This window comes from Cavia porcellus, unplaced genomic scaffold (genome assembly GCF_034190915.1).
Source record: "Cavia porcellus strain 051 isolate PalLab524CR breed Dunkin Hartley unplaced genomic scaffold, mCavPor4.1 scaffold_18, whole genome shotgun sequence".
Classification (NCBI taxonomy): domain Eukaryota; kingdom Metazoa; phylum Chordata; class Mammalia; order Rodentia; family Caviidae; genus Cavia; species Cavia porcellus.
In genome coordinates, this window is record NW_026947501.1 from 47,186,623 (window position 1) to 47,206,738 (window position 20,116).

Consider the following 20,116-nt stretch of genomic DNA (forward strand, 5'->3'; position numbering starts at 1 on the left):
CGGATGGTGATTTCCAGTGCCTGAGAACCTGCAGCTGACTTCCCGGGGGCCTGGAGCAGCAGCCCACGGAACTGTGACTGTCTGAAAAATCTCCCCAAGGAACAGCGCCTGCATTTAGCCTGCCAGAGGCATGGTTATGAGCTCCAGGCAGTGGAGATGCTACTGAGGTGGGAGGTAGACCAAGGACAAGTCAACAACAGTCAGCTATGAGACAAGAATAGAGAAGCAGACAGAGTAAGGACAGCTACTTCCGACTACCAGGAAACCAACAGATAAGGGTCATCCCGTCCTCCAATACCTCAGGCCTGAGCGACGCCGAAGGCACAGGAATATGGCCTGCATCTGTTCTCATCCACTTCCCCAGTGGACTTTGGATGCTCTGTGCACACTCTAGAAGCTCATATGGTTAAAATCTCCTTCTCCCACAGGGATGTTGAATCAGACGTGCTGTTGAGCCACGACTCACAACTCCCCCAGCTACGGACTCTCCCTAACCCCAAGATCTTAAGAAACCTACTTCCTGTTCCTAACAGACTGTGAGCTCTTCTCGTTGGTCCACTTATGCTCTGTGGAGTATGCTTTTTGCTTTTTATAAATCTTACTCTTGCTACCTTATTTGAATTGTTTGTTTGGGACACCAAAAAGCTGGGTGAAACTCCCCCATGGCCCTCTATCCAAGGACAGTACAATGCCATGATAGGACATCTTGGCTTCAGAATGACACAGTGGTCCTTGTTAGCCTTTCCAGGGACCCTTGCTCATTAAACGCTCCTTCTCCTCCTGTGGAGGCCAGTGACTTCAGACAGAGCCTGGCTTCAGTCATACCAGTGCCCTAGTCCTCAGGCCAGGCTTTGACTTGCACCTGATGGCCGCTGTCTATAAGAAGAGCTTTGCTACCAGGAGGAAGCAAGGTCATCCACCATCCCCACCTCTGGGAAAACGCAGAGTCCCGTAGAAATAGGAGTGGTCCAAAGGAGACCACACTCCAATCCCATGCAGCTGAAACCAAGGTGGCTGAGGAGAAGTAGGAGGGTTCTCCCTGGGGTGCCCTCTTGTAGCCTGTCTCAGAAATGCACCTCAGGGCTTCCTGGTCCCTGAGATGCTTACTATGCTGAGTGCACATCCTCCTGGGAGATGTGGGCTAGATGTGAATCATGGTTAGATGAGGCGGAGTGGGGAGTCTGATTCTTCCTGTTTGCCCTCCCTCTCTTCCCATCTTCTCTACTATCCGTCCCTTGGGCTCCAACATGAGTCAGGCCCTGTCTGGGTATGAGGCATCTCATGGCACTCAAATCTTCTTCAGGGAGAGAGACAATCAGGGAACAGATAAAGAAAACAAGGAAAGGGAGGATGTCATCTATCTGCCCCATCCCTGCTCTTTCCTCGCTAGGACTCCCTGTGCCCCTTCTTCCTGTAGCCCCTCACCTCACACAGCCTCGATCACTAAATGGGAGCCAGCAGCCTGCGCCCTCCTCATCCTCAGATTCCCAAACTCACCCATCTTCATGGGACCTTCTTCCTTCTGTGCCGACGAAGGAGGGTCTACTAAGGTACCAGCCTCTTCCGAGGCAGGGTGAGATTTTGAGGGTTCAAAATGGCAACCAGAATTGCAGTAGTACTGGTTTCCATGAGGCTCCATTTCTGGTTGCTTGGTCGCTTTCCTCTTATTCAACGTGGAGCAGAACTCATTCCTTGCAGACTACTGGCCCTCAGACTTGACATCTCTTGCCCTGGCTCCATCCTGGGCCTTTGTCTCTCCTGGCTTGCTCTTCTTCCTTCCCAGTGAGCTATTCCAAGGTCACTATGACCCTGCCTTTGTGTCTCTGAGCCAACAGCATCTCTCCTGGGCTAGGAAAGTCTTCATTCTTGTAAGGAGTGGCCTGCATTCCCTTCTGTGGTTCTGGGATTAAGTCACAGCTTCAGGGCTCTGTGACTTGGATTTACACAGATGAACACTGCATTCTGGGCCTTTGTTTCTTGGTGACCATCATGGTCATGAGAAGGACACAAGGACTTTCAATTTTTTTTTATCAGTACCGGGGATCCAACTCACGACCGCCTGCTTGCAAGGCAGGTGCTTATGCTGCTGAGCTAAATCCCAAGCCCCAGGGCTTTCAATTTGTACAACCTTTCCTATAGGAATTGTGAGCAGCTTTGTGAGTTGAGGTTGGAGTTGGGGGTCGGTGCCTGAGCTGCCTGCATCCTCAGGGACCCTGGGATTCCATGAATTGGCCAGAGGCTGTGATTAAGGCAGCGCCAGGGAGGCCACCTATGTTTGTTTGCTATGCTGTCCTTTCATAGAGGTTTCCTCGGAGGAGAGGGCATTACAGGCTGGGATCTGAGGAGACCTGGTGAAGCTCCAGCTGAAGGAGCAGGGATGGAACAGGGATTACAACTGGCTGCTCACAAAAACCTGAGGACTCACTCGATATACTGAACTCCATCACCCCAAAATGCCCTCTGAGCTCTGGAAGTGTGGTCTCATCTGCATTTCTCATTTTGAGGAGGGATACCTTAGTGGTCATTTGGGTTTTGAAGTTGAGAAATGGTCTTTGAGCACAGGCATGGGGCAGAACATGGAGAGCCCACACTGGCATCGCGGTGGCTCTGCTAACCTGACTGGTTTCTGGGGTCCCAGACTTGCACATAGCATGGGACGTGTCCAGATCCCTTCTGCCAATGGTGGAAGCGAGAGTGTGAAGAGACTGATGTCCACTCCTCAGGGGCAGGTGGCGTCTGCATGCTTCCAAAGGCACACAAATCTCTGATTCTCACGTGTCCCCAGGTCCTCTGCGGTGTTCTCATTTGTTTATCAGCAGAACTTTATTTCCAAGGATTGAGCTGCCCTCACTTGCCATGCATGGAAATAAAACTGCTTTTGCAGTTCTTAAAGTGAACAAAGATGAGACCGCACAGATCCATGGGAAGACCTGGGCATTAGAGCCGGGGGAGGGTGCAGATGGCAAGCTGGGGTGTGCTGCAGTCTGTAATTCTAGCATCCAGGAGGGGTGGCAGGAGGGCATGGTGAGCGTGAGGTCAGCCTGGCTCCCAGTGAAGCCCTGTCTTAAACAAAGAAACAAACAAACAGTGTCATTGGACCATGGGACTTCATTTCTCTGTAGTTAGCATACTATAACTCCCTTCTTATGCCTATGCTGAGAACTAATGTCTTAAAAGTATTGGGAATACAAAACAGTAGATACAGCGTAAGTGTTAACTACATAAATACATTTGTCAATAACCGAAGAATGAGCACATACCACTAAATCTCCATATAAACATGTGCGTTGACATAATTTTTCATGTTATTTTAGTTGTTTGCTTGGAGAATGCTGTCACTAAAGCACCTGTACATTTTGAGAAGAAAGAACTTTTAAATCATCATATCAGCTCCATTTACCCATCTATTTATTGATGCAAGGATAGATATGAAGCTGATGTTCTTTGTAAAGTTCTTGTAGTCAAGTTACAAGGGTGAGAACTGGTTCTCACACTTAAGGATCCACCTTGTGTTCTTTGAAACTGTGATTTGAGCAACTATTTTCAAGATGATAATATGTAATCTACTAACAGGTGATTTCTTACTGTTATGTTTTTGTTTTGTTTTGTTTTGTTTTGTTTTATTTTGTAGTTCTGTATTACATGTACCCTTACACCGCAAAAAAAAAAAAAAAAAAAAAAAATCTGGTAATAGTATCTAATATTTTTATGTGGCCAAATAGCTTTAGAAAAATTTATCTCAAAAAATTTCAAATGTCAGATGCAAATTCCTCTGCAAACTTAAAGACAGCTTCTGATGAGTGTTCAGGCGTCTAGTCTTGAATTCACACTATCAGCTTGATGTCTCTGCTGTCTTAGGAGAGACTCTTTAGACAGCTGAAAGGGACAATATTAAAATGGATTAGGGGATTGTACCCAGTGCCTATAAAAAGCTACAATCTACAGGCCCAGAAAGTTTATTTCTATAACTACTAAAATGTAAATGGACATTCAAATGTAGCATGCGTATTTTTAGAGAAATATGGCTTTTATCACACATACACAAACAAGTAATCCAAGATTGTCAAAGAAGCTGTTAGAAGTATAAAATGACTAATTAAAATAAGAAATACCGGTCTTATTACCCAGCAATGGTCTGGAACTGAATTGAATGCTGTTTGATTTAGGAATTATAGCAATTCATGTCTTAAGGGCTTTGGAGTCTTCATCAAACCATGGAAAATATGGAACATTAACTCCCGAGACCATATGCGGAGACGCTAAGTGAGGGAGTGGTCCCCCCAGTGGGAATTCGGAGAGGGGGAGCCCTGCCCTTCTTCCTGCAGCCTATTTCTGATCTGCTTAGTTTGGGGTAACTTTTGTTCAGCACCCCGCAGTGCAGCCACACCTTCTGAAGTTTTGGAAAAATTCTCCTCCCTTAGAAAGTCACCCACTCTACAGGTGCATTTCCTTGGTCCTTCTGAGTTTTGACAGCAGATAGGTGCTTAGCTACATAAAGGGCTGAGTGAGAGGGCCACCCAGATGCCACCCTTGGGAATCAGAAATACTCAGTTACAAATTTTACTACACCACCGAGGTGAGTTTGGCAAAATTCTTTGTCTGAAATCAGTAGGGAATAGAGTGCTGCTTCTTTAGAAGTTTATACTGGATCCTGCAATGTCTTCTCTTTTCTCTCTATTGGTCTCTGCTGTCTTAAACATGACTTTTGTGACCCAATTTTTTTTTATTTCAAATTTTTTTTCTAGAATATTCTTTCATGAAAATATTACTCTACCATTACTGGTAGCTTTTTTTTCTAATTGTTCTTAAAAACAGTTTATTGCGAGATGATTGAGCTCTGAGATATAAACAGAATATCATAAAAAGTACTGCCATGCTTTGGGTGGACTTGAATTAATGCTGAATGTGATTTTCCCATAGATTTGCCATTATGTTTGATGAGACAAGCCAATAAATATAATAAAGTTTAGCATATATTTTTACAATTGATGTTTTCGGGTATCTTTTTTCCTTCATACTTGCTGCTTGGAGAGGGAAATTTTCTGCTTTCTTTTTTTCATTTTTATTTCCTTTATACCTACCTCTTCCTCTCTTTCCTTTCCTTTTCTACATATGTTGATGGGTGAATATTTTCATTTGTAAAATTCTTATTTACCTTAAGAAAATTATCATTCTTTGTCTTCTTTCTGAAATGTCTGAATTTTGGTTAGCTGTTAAGTTGATCTTTAAAAAAAAAATATGCACTTACCTATTAGAGATTTTCTCACTGGATAAGTCTGGCTTGTATTAGTAGCCTAAAATCATAATAATGTACTATATTTATAGTTACACCAGTAAGTGACCTACGTAGATATCAATTTTGAAAATTGGAATAAAATAAATCAATCTATTAGACAGAGGTTCAAGAAATCTCTGTGGATGCTAACTCTACAGGAAATGCTTCTTTGTTTGTGTTTGATGTAGAGCTTGTTAATCAATTGAACTAAATTCTCCAACATACTGGGTGCCTCCTGTGTGACACCTAATGACAAGGAAGCCGGTGTGTCCAGAGGAGGTGCTGCGCCGTGCCACACAGGACTTAGAACGTGCCTGTGACATGTATGAACATACTGCCATCTAAGCAGACACGACTCAGACTTGCAGAGATGGCTCTCGGGAGTGCACAGTGTGTTTTCTCCAGGGCGCATCACTGTGGCCAAGGCAGAGGTCAAGGAGCGTGAGAATGAAGGCAGTAAGGCGCTGCCATGGGTCGAAAGGCGACAGTTCAGACTCTCTGTCTTTGTTCTCGGTCCCTAACAATGGCGCGGGATTTGCTGCTCAGACATCCAGTCCGTTTGTGACCAAAGAAGCACACAATCACCTCACTGGGGGCAGAGAAAGAGCTCGTCCTGCTTGGTTAACAATCTCTAAGAGGTTACATTAGTGGTGAGGATTCTTAGAAATTTTATCTTTGATTTTCAAATTCAGCGTATGATACATTTAAAACAAAACAAAGCCAAACCTCCTTCCTTTCACATATCTTTTTGTGACTGAGTCACAAGTGAAGCTTTGTATTTTAAATTTTTGTATTCTTTCAAAATATCATGTAGGCCAAAATTTTTCTGACACACTCAATTCAGTTAGAAAATAAGCACGAGCAGGTGACATGGTACACTGCAGCATGGGAAAGTTTAGGCAGCCGTGCCCAGCTGCCCGTTTGCCTCTGGAGGATACGGCCGGTGATGGACCTCAGCCATTCAGTCATTCTGAGGCTCACACATGGAAAGCAAATGTTCAGTACAAGCTTCTTGGTATTTCGCTAAAATTTATAGATAAATTTAAATTCCGGTGAGTGGAGTTGAATTCGGTCTCACAGGTGAATAGAGTGCCTGTGGAGAGCAGCAAACAAGTGAATCCCCAACAGCAAAGGATCCTTGAGCAGGGAGTGCAGAGCACCCTGGCTCGTCAGGGCCTCCTCTCCTCTGCTGGTTGTCTTCTCATTATCTCCCTACTTCACCATATGCTGAGATTCTCTTCCCAGAAAGAATCCTTTCTGCGTTTGGGAACTTTCTGTCACCTGAGATAGTCAATTTAAAAGAAGGGAAGCTCCATTTGGGCTCATGGTTGCTGGGGTCTCAGTGCAGGGTTAGTCGGCCTGTTTCTCTGGGCCTGTGGTGAGGCAGAGCATCGGAGTGGGACATCATGGTGGAGCATCTGGGAGAGCGCAGGGATCCTCACTGCATGGAAGTTGGGAATTAAAGAAAGAGAGGAGAAGCTGGAGTCACAATGTCCCCTTGGAGCACATTCCTGCTACAGGGACACAACTCTTTCCAAGTGGGCTGTGTCTCGTGCATTGGGCCTCTGCAGGACCAAAGCTTAGCCTTTCTGTCTTGATTTTAAATGTCCACCATCTACACATGTCCTTTGGGTCTGCAGTGGTCTTTATACCTCCTGATCCATTAGGGTCGCCCTTGTGGCCTGATGCTTTCGATGTCTTTCTTGTGCTTGGGCCACTCCCTTGAAGATCTGGATGGCTATGGAGATGACCCTGTCTACCAGAGCTGGGAGACTTGGGGTTCAAGGACTTGGCTGGGGAAACAGGCTGGGACTTACTGACAGTGTGTCGTGGTCACCCCCACTTCTTATTATACCCGTACGAGACTGCAGAGATGGTGATGAACTCCTGGCCAGAGGAACTGACCAGGCTGAAATCTCTGGGCGCCAGCACAGATGCCTGCACAGTTGGGCACTCAGAGTACACTATGTGTTTGACTGGTCACACACCCAGTCCTGGGGCTGCAGGGAAAGGAAGGAGCTATATCAGCTGAGTGACGTTTCCAGGGTCCTCATGTCTCCTGGGGCTCTCAGAGAAGGCCTGGTGCTAACACCGGCTGGGCCTCCTTTTACATATTAGGGAATAAATATCATTTTATTCTTTATTTGATAAATTTCATAAATGCTAGGGTTTTATAAGCTAGTGATATTTCTATCACATGTACAATCAACTCTATTTTGAGAATTAAATACTTGCAGTTATATTTCATAATATTAAAAATTGTGTTTTATTAGATGTTGCTCACCTAAAGAGACCCAGTGTCATTGTGAATCTTCTGAAGCCCCTTTAGGGTGTAGGGTCAGGGTTTGCACTTTCCACTATTCTTTTCCCAAAGTTTAGAGAAATGTGGCCAGAATGTCAGGGTTCATGTGCCACCACCCAGTGCGGCTCCTGAGGTTCTTGGGGTGAAGGACCGCCAGAGGATGAGAAAAATAAAGAAGAGACAAAGCTGGGGTGGAGTGGAGCCCTTATCTTCCTGATGGGAGGAAAGGAACTGCTCAGCCACTGCCGGAACAGGAAAGATGATGTCAATTTCAACCCCTCTGCCTAGCAATCCATTGCTGGGATTGTCCAGGAGCTTGGTGTTTTCCTGGGTTGTAGCAACTTCTTCAAGTGGCTGACCCTGGAGCTCTTTGTTTTTCTGGTAGGATCACATCTGGGTCATGCCCTAGGTCAATTTCCACTTCCACGGCTCCCAGCATTCATGTTCTATGTTGCTCCGTGTAATAACATGAATGCCACATGGACATGGATTCTGTGTTTTCCTGCCATACAGAAAAGCAGACCAAAGTAAATTCTGAAAGATAGGGGGGCCATGCTGAATTATCAAAGCTAGCTTTCCATGATTAGCTTGTGTTGCTCCTGAAAATCAAGGGCATGCTGCTGTGTGGGAGTCTCCAGGTGGCTGACGCATAACTGTATTTTTTCTTTGCACTTCCTGTAAAACAAAATGCTATGGCAGCTTTGGTGCCCAAAGTGAAACTAACAAACCAATAAGCAAAACCAAACTCAATTTTAAAAGAACAATGTCAGGTGTCACAGTGAAAATACTGTGCCAGAAATGAAGACTGAACTATTTTCCAAGGTATCTGTTCTCTGTAAATGCAGCGGTTGGAATGGGCACATGATACAGACTAGCTCAGTAATGTTTATTCCAAGGTTGGAAAAGAAGAAGCTAATTTTATGATCACTTGTCTGGCAATCAGTGAACAGAGGCCTATAGAACACCTAGACACTGAAGTACATTAACAGATTTTCTGCCTTCAAGAAAGGAAATCCACTGATAGAAATCTCAAGATAGAAAGTCACACAGACTTCTCAGGGACAAGAAGAATTTCTCTATGTGAGAGCGCAATCACATCATGTGCAGTGATCCAACTGGGTAATAAAAACAAATTCCTATGCAATCGTGTATTACAAAAGAGATCTAAATGAACTCCAGTTGGTATACCCGAGCGTGCTTGGTGATTCCCAGGGATGCCAGCCAGCATCTGGCAAGGGCCTCTGTGCCAGGACGCCCTGTGGCAGAAGTTGGAAAGGAGATGACAGCAAGAGGGCAAATGGGGCAGAAGCTTCAGTAACCCCTACAGCGACTTTGATCTGCCCCGACCAACCGACACCTCTCAGGTCTGCTGCCCTAGGGTGACATCTCTATCTTGCAAACTCTGGGGTCGTGTCCAACTACAGTACCTGGCTTCACAGACGGGTTTTGGGCCCTGCCTCCTCCAAAGGGAAGGGATGGACTTCTTGTGAAGCCACTGTTTATGAGGGGTGCTCCCCAAAGCGTATTGTGACTATTGAAGCTAAAGAAGTGAGTGGCCTCATTTTTAACACTTGTATCCTGCTGTTCTTAGCACTTTCTAAGGCAATTCTGGAAGTTCTCTCTCATGAGTCTCCTTATGAGATGTGATCAAAAATAAGGTGAACATGGCTGCCCAGTGCAATCCAATGGAAAGGAAGGGCTTGTAAAGATGTGACACCGTCCTCTTCCCTGCTGCTCAGTGGATCTCACACCGTGTGGCTTCTGGCTCTTCCCTAACATCACAATGGCCATGAAAGGGAAGCATTTTGAATCAAGTCAGGGTGTCAAGGCAGCCACAAAACACAACTAAAGACACCTGGGAAAGAGGATTACAGACACCTAGGAAAGAGGACTTATCCAAAAAGTGACAAAACTGATGTGCTAAGTGTTCCAAGCCAGAGGGAGTATTTTGAGGGAAATTCATGACAATGTGTTTTGGTGTAATGAACTTAAAACAAAATTCAAACTTTCACTGTAAGATGCAGGTACAGTGGCAGCTAATCCCAGTGGCTTGGGCTCTGTGTGCTTCTCCAAGTCAGAGCCACAAGCTCAGAGTTTTCCAAGCTTGCAGACTCCTCCCACTGTGTGGCTGACAGTGGACAAGAGTTGGTGTCCACAGCCCAGGCCTCAAAACCCGGGGAGTGAGGGGCTCTGCTGGGCCTTGCTATGGGAATTCTTTCTTCCCCATTTCATGTTGTCTAGGGAAGCCGCCAAAAATGTGTTTTTTGTTTACTTGTCAGGGGTCTTGATGGAATTAAATTACTTGGGAATGTGTCTACTGCAATTAAAACAGGCACAATGTTTATATTCACATTTTAAACTTTGGGTTCTCTAGGAGCATCAGTTTTCGTGTGTGCAAATAGGCAATAAAGGCTCCGTTAAACTAGCCCATATCGAGACTGTAGCTTTCTAGGAAATGCTAGTGTGGCTAAGTAGATGCCCCAGGACCAGCTGTGGGACAGCATAAGTGTCACTGTTAGGATTTCATTCCTGAATGCCTTAAATAGTAGGAAAAACCTCCATGCAGGTTTTCCCACTTGAAATTTTAAACGCCATCACTGCAGTTGACTGAAGATCTTCCTGTCAAGAAACCGGATGAGGAAATGATCATAGGGAAATGAAGGATTGCACTGAAATGCTTTCCTGAGAGTGTCCTTAACTTGGCTCTGCACCCTGGGCTTGTTCTCAGCCGGCTGTGGGGTGTGGTCAGCATGCAGGTGACACCAAGCTGAGTGTTTCATGGCTTCCTCCTTTCTTCTTCCTGGGACTCTACTCCTCCTAAAGCCCAGGGCTGCCTCTCTTCTCCTGCTTCTTTTTATTTTCTTGTTTGGGTTGCTTTACTATGCTGGAGATTAAACCCAGTGACTCACTCATGCTGGACAAATGCTTGGCCTCGGAGCTGTGCCGCACCTCTCCTCTCCATCCCGGGCCACTCAGCATGCTCTGTCGTGGTACAGGAAGGGTGCCCAGGCCACTCCTGCCCTGCTGTCTACTGTCAGCCCCATGCCCAATCTTAGCCCCTTCCCAAACCTCGGTTTGTCTTTCCGGATTTCCTGCCCCACATTGGACAGAACCTAGAGATCTGAAACAGTTGTTAATCTTCTCCCTCAAATTCTTACTGCGATCGCTCTGTCTTCCTCATGACACCTGACTTCTCTTTCGAGTTCCCCAGGAGCTCACACCCTTCGCATTCAAAACCAAGCTGCCAGGAGTAACCCGAACTTCTCATTGTGTGGCGGAGTTTATGTCAGGTAGGTCCATCTGGTGTTCATTGTTGAAGATCTGAGGTGCTGTGTTCCTGAGAGAAGCAGGAGAAATACAAAGAGCAGTTCAAGCCCTTGAGAAAGTTGTATTTTGGTGGAGGAAAGCTAGGGGCACGCAGACCACTGTGTAGGACAGAGTAAGACTGGGAGAGGTGGCTGATACTGCCTGGGGAAGTGGGGAGGAAGTCTCCAGAGGAGGTGGCATTTCTGAAGTGCCTTGAGTTATGGCTGGGATTTCATGATTAGAGACCAGAGGCTGGGGGTCAGAAAAGATCACAAGGGCACAAGGATCCTTAGGAGCAGAAACAAGGTAGCTGCTAAGTTGGAAATCCTGGACTGGCTTCCAGGGCACCAATAGCGTGTGCACAAGCACATGCTCACTGTGTGTGAGTGCTGGCAGGGGCAAGGGAGGGGGCAGAAAGGAGACCGGTGGGTGCTGGGGACCGTCATGCTCATTGGGCTTATGAGCTCATTGAGAGAGGCAATGAAGTGTTTTTGAGGCATTTCACTTCCTGAGAAACAAATCTTCCTGTGTGTCATCCACCTGGCCGCTAGGGGTTTGCTACTCACACATTCCCCAAGGAGAACCCCACTGATATTCCAAAGGGGTCCATCTCCTCTCACCTCTAGGAATTTAAGAAAATAACAAGATGTTATGTAGATATTCTGGCTGACATTTTCTCCCACTTGGTAAAAATCCAATTGGTATTATTTCCATGGCCAAATAATATCCCCAGCACTTCCCTGGGGAGAGGGAATCCCCAGGCTTCCCTGGCGCTATGTGGCCGTTACTCTGGGAAACCAGGGGAAAAGATGAAGGCCTAACTGACCTCTTCTGCAAACACTGGAGCATGCAGGATGAGTGTATGCTGACCGCACCAAATGGCTGGGACCTTTTGCTTACTCAGATGCACGACGTGGGAGGTGGAGACATTAAACCCCCTTTACCCTGATAGCTGGTACCAGTGTCTGGGTGAGTAAAGCCAGGATGCACCACACACTCAGGGCCCTTTGTCAAAGGGTGGCAAGAGTCCGCTGCCCCCATGTCTAACCTGCCCTGTGTCTCTCTGTGTTTTGTCTTCCTCATCCCTTGGTCAGGTGATCGCTCCTAGGCCAGCCGCATGCAGGGTACTAAGAAGGACAGCGCTGTGTCCTTCTGACACTGCAGCTTGGGTCAGGTCGCTGTGGGCCCTTCAGGTCTTTTGCTCTTTTAACCTCGATTTCCAGCCTTGCCCACCTCCTCTGAACATCTTCCCTTCCCTCATACTGAGAACATCGAAGACCCCTAGAAAAAATCTGTGCATTTTTATTTACCTGTCTATGTATCCCTCCACAAAGGCTTTTTCCTGCCTCTGAAAATGCCATATTAAAAAGTTCCAAAATATAAAGAATAAAAAGTAGGTACTCCATTTTCAGAATCTAAATAATGAATAGCTTAAAATAAACTGTGTTCTGCTTTTAACAAATCCAAAATATTCCATTCAGTTCAATAAGAATATAATAGTTTAATTTCAATAATTATGCCAATTACTCTCATTTTGCACACCATTAAAAAACCTTTTAAAATGTGGTCATAAAAGTGAAATGTTTATAGAAAAAATTTGGAAAAATGCAAAAATAATAGGAGGAGAAAAATAACCCATAGAATAGCACAGCGGGTAGTGTTCCGCAGGCACCAGGTCTTCTGGGGCGGAACGCTGCCTTCCTACCTTATTAGCTGAGTGATTTTTGGCAATTTAATCTCTTTACTTTGGTTTCCTCATTGTTGAGATACAGGTCAAAATAATGCACATTCTGGGAATGACTTTGATGGTGCAGTGAAACAAGGCCTGTGAAGGTTTTATCTTGTTCTGACCCTACTCAGGCCAGGTGGTTTCACTGTCCTTTCTTCCAGTCCACCATGTGAGGCATGTTACACATCCTAAGCAAGGGCAGGTACCTGCAAACTGTGCTCATGCTGCACTGAGTGTGTCGTGTCCTGCTTTTTAAGTTAGTCTTATCTTGTCAGCATTTCCCCGAGCTGTTCTGAATACTCTGAACACATGGTTTTCATGGCGGAAGAGCATTCTGTTCTGTGAATTTACTATAATTTACTTAACTAAATCCCTATTGTTGGTTAATTAGGCAGTGGCAATTTTTCACTATTATAAATAGCATTGCAACGAACATCCTTGTATACAATTCTTTGCTTGCTTTTGGGATAATTTCTTTGGGATAAATTCCAAGAAGTGTAATGATGAGGTCAAAGGAGAAGAACATGGGTAAGAATGTTGCTCCATGTGAGTTCTCTGCTCTCTGGAAAGTTTGCTTTGATTTGTATTCTGGGCAGCAGTGTGAGAAAGTTTGCCATCACACCTTGGCCTTTGGTGGGGAAGGTACCGAGGTTCAGTCTGAGGACGCAGGCTTCATAGTAACAGGGAGCCACTGCACTGACTGTGGGCTGGCTTGTATTGTGTGAGGGAATTCTGGTGATGTTAGGGCATGACTTTTAGGGCTGGGGAGGGGACTCAGTGCCTCGACTGTGTTAGGCCAGTGTTCGACCACTGAGCGGTGCACCAAGTAGCACCACAGGTCACAAAGCCTGTGACATAAAAAAGGAAGGGGAAATGCGGCTCTCAACATTTATTTTCTAAACAAACTTATACTTCTTCAAAGTATTCATAGAAATAATGCTTTTCACTTGATAATGCGGAGTGAGTCCCAAGAGTGATGCAGAACTGTTTCCTCCCTTTGATGCCAGTGATGACACTGCATCCCCAAGGGGTGGCGGTGAGTGATGACTTTATGAAAATGGAGCATACAAATAAAAACATTCTTTTCTTAATCATCTAAAATAGAGCCAAGGGGTCACAGGATCATGAATGATTGTTCCAGGAGCTGCCTTGTAGGCCCACCCAGCTAAACAGCTGGTCTTGTCTTTAAGTCTGTATTTTTTTCTTCTTAGCAGCTTTTTGACAAAACTGCCAGCTAGGACCTACAGACTAGATTTACACAGTAATGTCCACAGCTGGCCAATCAGAGCTTGCCAGCCCCTCAAGCACAGAAGACGCCATTGGACTTTCTTTCTTAATAACTTGCATGGATTTTTCTTCCCTAACAAAAACCCCAACCTTTCCTTTGTTCTCCAGAGACACTAGAGGCCTCCTGGACTGCAATTCTATTCTTTATTCCAAAAATATTGGATAGTTTTCTCTATATTTTCATTTGACCTTGACAACTCCCACACCAAAACACCCTTATAAGCTCATTTGAAGCTGGGCACCAACTCCGGGTACCTGCTGCTGAGTGGGGTCTCGGGTCTGTACTGGAGCCAGAAACTGGTGATGGTGTCAGCTGGAGTAACTGTGTTTAGGAATGCTGATAAGACTGGGTTCCCTGGTGCCCTGACTGCTATTTTCAGATTCTTTTACCAGTTGTTCTTTAATTAGTGAGGTGAAGATGGCAAATTGGAGCCATCGGTGTAATGGCATACTTTGGATGAGCATGTGTGGTGTGCCTGTGTGTGTGTGTGTGTGTGTGTGTGTGTGTGTGTGTGTAAGCTGTTGTTTCTCTGTGTGTGTTGGACAGCATGTGTGCTATTCAGGCAAGGAGGACCTTACCTGCTTCAGCATGAGCTAGGATGCAGGGTCAGTAGCATGCAGGCTGGGCAGGGTGAGAAGCGGTCCTTCCTTCTGCCTGTGTGTGTGATGGCAATTAACATGCTTGTCTGAGAAATGAGAGGCGCTTTCTCTGTGCTGTGAAGAACTGATTAGAGCCAGGCACGCTCAGAGTGAAAAGCAGCTGGGGGCAGTAATGTGGGCGCTGTGTGGGCTGGAGAGCTGACAGCTGAGCCTTATAGAAAGCCACTCACTCGCCAAGGTGAAAGCCCACAAAACTTTCAACCCATAGCACAAACACACACACAAAAGAGGAAAAGGCAAAGCTTACATAAATAGAGCCCAGGAAGAGTTTGGTTTAGCAGAAGGGTAGTTCTGAATTTGATTTAACCGCTTTTCCTCATAATTTGCTTAACTTATCACGTTGGTTTTGGTCAGAGGTTTGAATTTGCTCAGGCTGCATCTTATTTTTTGTTTCCATTTACTTATTGCTTTTTTGCAGTGCTGGGGATTGAGACCAAAGCCCTGCACAAGCTAGGCAAGTGTTTGGCCGCTCAGGTATTATCAACAAATTTAGTACTTTTATAATTACTTTTAAATTAAAAAGTTACTGTCAGCTTCACCAACAAGGGTTCACGTCAACCCAGATCTTCGCTGATGAGTGTCGTGTCCCAGCGGAGAGATGCACTTCGAGTTTTTTCATTTTTAGTTTTGGATGTTTGCTCAGCAAATCCTCTAGAAGTTGCGACGTCTTGCCAGACTCATGCTTTGATTGTGATGTGGACTTGTTTCCCTCCGGGCTGCTCAGGATAATGGTCCCTGTAAGCGCAGAGTGCGTCGACATGATGAGAAGCGGCCCGCCAGTGAAGGTTCCTGACTACAATCAGACTCCGAGTCGCTCCAGGCTGGGGCCTGGGACTCTGATTTCCTCTCTCTGCCTTGAATTTGTGCTGTTGGCACATGAATCCTTCTTGATTCTTATCTTCGTCTGTAAATAGCCTAGAAATTGCACATGGAAAAATGGAACAAATCATACTTTCTTTCAAAGGGCAAATTAAACATTCCATAGAATAAGGGAAGAGTTGTTAGCAGAAAGAAAAAATGCAACCTTGCTAGCTCCAGTGCGAAAAAAGAACAGAGTAAATTGGACTCAAACTCAATCTTAAAGAACATTTTGAGCATTCGCACTTTTTTCTTTAACCACCCTCTTAGCCTTCCTGCCAAATATCAGCTCCTAAGTTTTCTGAAGGTTTGAAAATATTCCCATTAATATTTTTCTCTCGTAGCCCTGTGTTTACCAGGACTGGAAATGGAAACAGTTCCTATGGAACTCCCATGCTGGCTGAGGCAGTCCCTCCTGGCTTCCGGATTCCTCCCAGGCCACAGCAGGCTGCTCAGTTACAGACTGTTTTGCAAATTCAGGTACATCTGGAATAAGTAGTTTTTTACTTAAAGAAATACAGTGAGCTATTTCTTTGACAAATTAATTAATTAATTTGTGGATGAAATTCCAAGGCTGTCTCCTGTAAAGGGAGAGGAGATGGAACTTCTGAGAGAACATTCTGGAATGTTCTGGAATGACGGGCACTTCCTCACCTTCTGGAAAAGATGAGCGTATGGGGATGATGTTGACTGGGGCAGAGTTCCCGAGAATACACAGCCTGCTATCACCTGGAGAATTCTGAGAAGGCACAATTCTTATTAAAGCCACATGTCCTTCAGGAGCAGCTGGAATCTGAGATCCTTCACTGGGTGGGGGATTCTAATTCATTCACTTACAGCAGTTCAGTGGATGACTAGGCAGACATCTCTGGCTATTAAAAAAATGCAAATTAAAGCAACACTGAGATTCCAGGAAGGCCATCATCAAAAAATCAAATAATAACAATTGCTGTGAGACCTCATGGGGTAGGGAACCAGAAACACTTTGACACTGTTGCTAAGACTGTATACTGGTTCAACCACTATGGAAATCAGTGTGGAGATTTTTCAGAAACCTAAAACTATAAATCCCATTCAACCAAGATATTCACCTGCTAGGTATGTTCTTGAAAGGGTTAAAGACATCATTTCACAAAGACAAATGCATATCCCTGTTTAAAGCATAACAGTTCATAGCAGCTAAATTCTGGAAATAGCCTACATGCCTGTCAACAGATAACTTGATAGAAAACGTGGTATTTATGCACAATAGAGTACTACTCTGCTGTAAGGAAAGCTAGAATCATTTCTAGGAAAACAGTCACAGCGTAAGACCATGTTGAGTGAAATAAATCAGGTGACATTCTTCAGTGCTGCATGGATTCTTCTCATTGAGAAACCCATAAAATAAATAAATTGAAAAGTAAATAAAAGATGGATATCAGGAAGCAGAGAGATCTTTTGCAAATGGGAAGATGAGCAAGAGGAGGAATGAGGCAAGGAAAGGGCATAAAAAATAAGATGAGCCACATATATGTACCCACACCCCATGAGGCCTGTAATCATTATGATGGCAAACATGCACACATAAAAATGAACTACATAAATATTTAGTTTATTGAAGGAGAAAAAACCCAAGTCAGAAGTAGGGACAGTAAGGGGACTTGGAGCTGGAGGACGGGACCCAGCTGGGAAGGTGTTGCAGGTGGAGAGCCCTGGTCTGGGCAGCATCCTCACAGTCAGCCGGCTGGCAGCCCAAGGTGGGGCTAGAACTGGACATCACCCAGTGTTGCTGCCCCCACTGATGGTGTCCATGCAGTGTGCAGCTAACTCGGTCCCGTATCTCTCATTTTACCTTGGCTCAGGATTTTAAATCCATTCCTTCCCTTCAGTCCACTTTTTAAACTTCTGTAGATGCACTCAAGCTTCCACCTGCCCATCCTGTCTAACTTCTGGCCTTGTAAGCAGAGAGCTTCAACCTGTTGTGCTTTATGTCTGTCGGAGGGGTACATTTCTACTGGTTTTCATGCCAGATGCCACCAACCGGAGACACAGCCTTACCCCATTCCACCTAAGGACTTCTCCATCCCCACCTCTGAACCCCACATCATTCTCTGGGCATCTGGACCCTAGCACTATTCCTGGCCCATGTTTTGAATTTCTTTCTTTTTACATTCTTATAATTTTTCAACATATGTTCTTACTATATTAATCAAACTGTACTTAATCCATTTTAGGAATGTTAAAGCCTATTTTAGAAAATTTAGGAAAACAAATTGTCTTAGTTACTTTTCTCATGACTGAGACACAATATCTGACATCCACACATTCAAGGAAGTGGCTTACCATGCTTCACGGTTTATAGAGGTTTCAGTCCATAGTTGACCAGCTCCAAGGTGGGGTGGCATGGCGGAAGAAAAGCTACTCAAATCATAGCAGGCAGGAAGCAGATAGAATTAAAGAGGGGAAGAGGGAGATAGAGCCTTCCAAGCTGTGCCTTCCAGTGATTCACCTCCTCCAATTAGGCTTTAGCTCCACATAGCACATTTAGCTCTAAACTCATCAGTGGACTTATCTAGTAACATTCCCCTATCCTCCCACAACTCCCATCTTTAAGCCCATGAGGTCTTGAAGAAACATTTAGATATAAACAATGCCACAAATTATGCCATAACATAAAAAAATTGTAATATTTTTTTCTATATGATATTTTGGTAGTTCTTTTCTCCTAAAAAGCAAAACCATAATTCTACAGAATAAAAAAATTCAATTCCAGGTACTGTTTCTTTGACTGAAACCTGCATGCTTTTTGTATAGTATGCAGAACATGTATAAAAGTTCAAATGGAAGAGAATATCTAACAATTTACTTTGCATTTCAGTATACTTTCTTTGGATATTTTTTCTTTCTTTTTTTTCCCCCACATACTTCTCAGAAATATACTCTGTGCTCTAGTTTTGGAAAAAAACTTGCCATAAGAATATTTTTGGATTTCACATGGAAGACAATAGGAGAGCTTAATACAGATTACAGCCTCCTTGGTGCCTTGGCAGTCTTTATGAATTAAAAGAAAATAAATATCTGATAGACTTAGATAAGCCATTGTGAGATACAATAAAGCATTACTCAAGTTTTTGGCAATAAAAGTAATCCATGTATTATTACATTTACAGATTTCATGGAAGAAAAAAATGTGTTTTAATTTAATGATTGTCCTAATGTGTCAAGTGTGTAGTAAACTTAGCTGGATGGACATGATATTATTTATGAGACCAAGAGGCAGCATAGTTCAGTGGTGAAAGGCAGGAAGCTCGGGCTTTAACCTCAGCTTACAGGTAGGTACTTCTTATGGTTTGTGTCTACACATCTTCCCCAAACCTCATTCAGTCATGGGGAGAGGGTTTTTCAGAGGCTGCTGAAGCTAGAGCTTGTGATTGAGTCATGGTCCAATGCTGGGATTAAAGATGTGAATGCTACACCTGCCCTAGGGTGAGTAGCCTGCATACAATATAAGAGATAGAAAGGTTTGGTCCCTGTTTCTCTATTGTTACTTTTGCTGTCTTCTAGCACCATGAATGCTTGCCTCTCTGACATGTGCTACCCTGTTTTGGAGTCAGCCAATTAGAGACTGAAATCTCTACAAACTGTGGACTAAATAAACCTTTTGTCCTTTAATTTTGGGTGTCAGATATTTTATCTCAGCAACAGAAAAGTAACCAAGGGGGAATTTGTTACCAGAAGTGGGGTCGTTGTGGTAACATTACCTGATTATGTGGCTTAAGAGACTCTGGAACTGTCTGTGGGTAGAGGAAGACTTAGGCTAGGTTCAGAAATGCTGACTGAAAAAAAAAAGAACAGGAATACCTGATACTACACTGTATGGGAGATTCTAGCCAGAGCTCAGAAGAACAAAAAGTTTGTAAAGACCCTGCTCCATAGGTTTCTGCTTGGAAGAAGGACTGAATTGGTTGTTGGACTCCAGATGATATGTTTAGGCCTTAGCAGAAAGTTTGTCTGCATTTTGCTCATGCCCAGAGACTTTGACTGAGACTGAGATTAAGAGCAGTGGACTAATTAATTTACAGAAGAATGTTGAAGTAGTGGCATGACTTCTGATGGGGGCTGTTAGTCAGATTTATGTTGAGAATCAAGAGCAAAGTGCCCAGAAGAATGATTTAAGAGATTGCAAGTTTGGTCAGAAAGGAAGTTCCAGTAAAACTGTGGACTTAAAAGATAGAGCAAAAGTGATCTTGATTGCTGTGAAGGATCAGAAGAATAGAAAAGATGGCCTGAAGGCAACACAAGAAGCAGCAGAACTACATTCTTTGCAGCCTCAAAATTGCAGAAGTGAAAAACTTTGCCTTGAGAAGAGAGTCACAGAAAACCAAGTTCCAGGATAGTGGCAGTTGCACCGTGTTTCAGAATGACAAGAGCCTGGAGAATTTGTTCCTCAGAATTGGATTCTGAGTGCTCAGCAATCCAAGTTCTTGACCACTACAGCCAAGACAGAGGGAAGCCTGCTTCTTTTGGCAGGCTTGACATCATCCACAAGGCACTAGTTTTAGGTGCATGTATAATGGAAGAGTTGTAGGGTCAGGAAAGCTTCCATCCAGAAGGTCTGAAAGGCCAGGCAGTATGCCACTGAGAGGGTAGTGTGTGAAGTTGTGAGGGTGAAGCTAAAGACGACCTCAGAAGTTTGGAGAAACCAGGAACATGGATA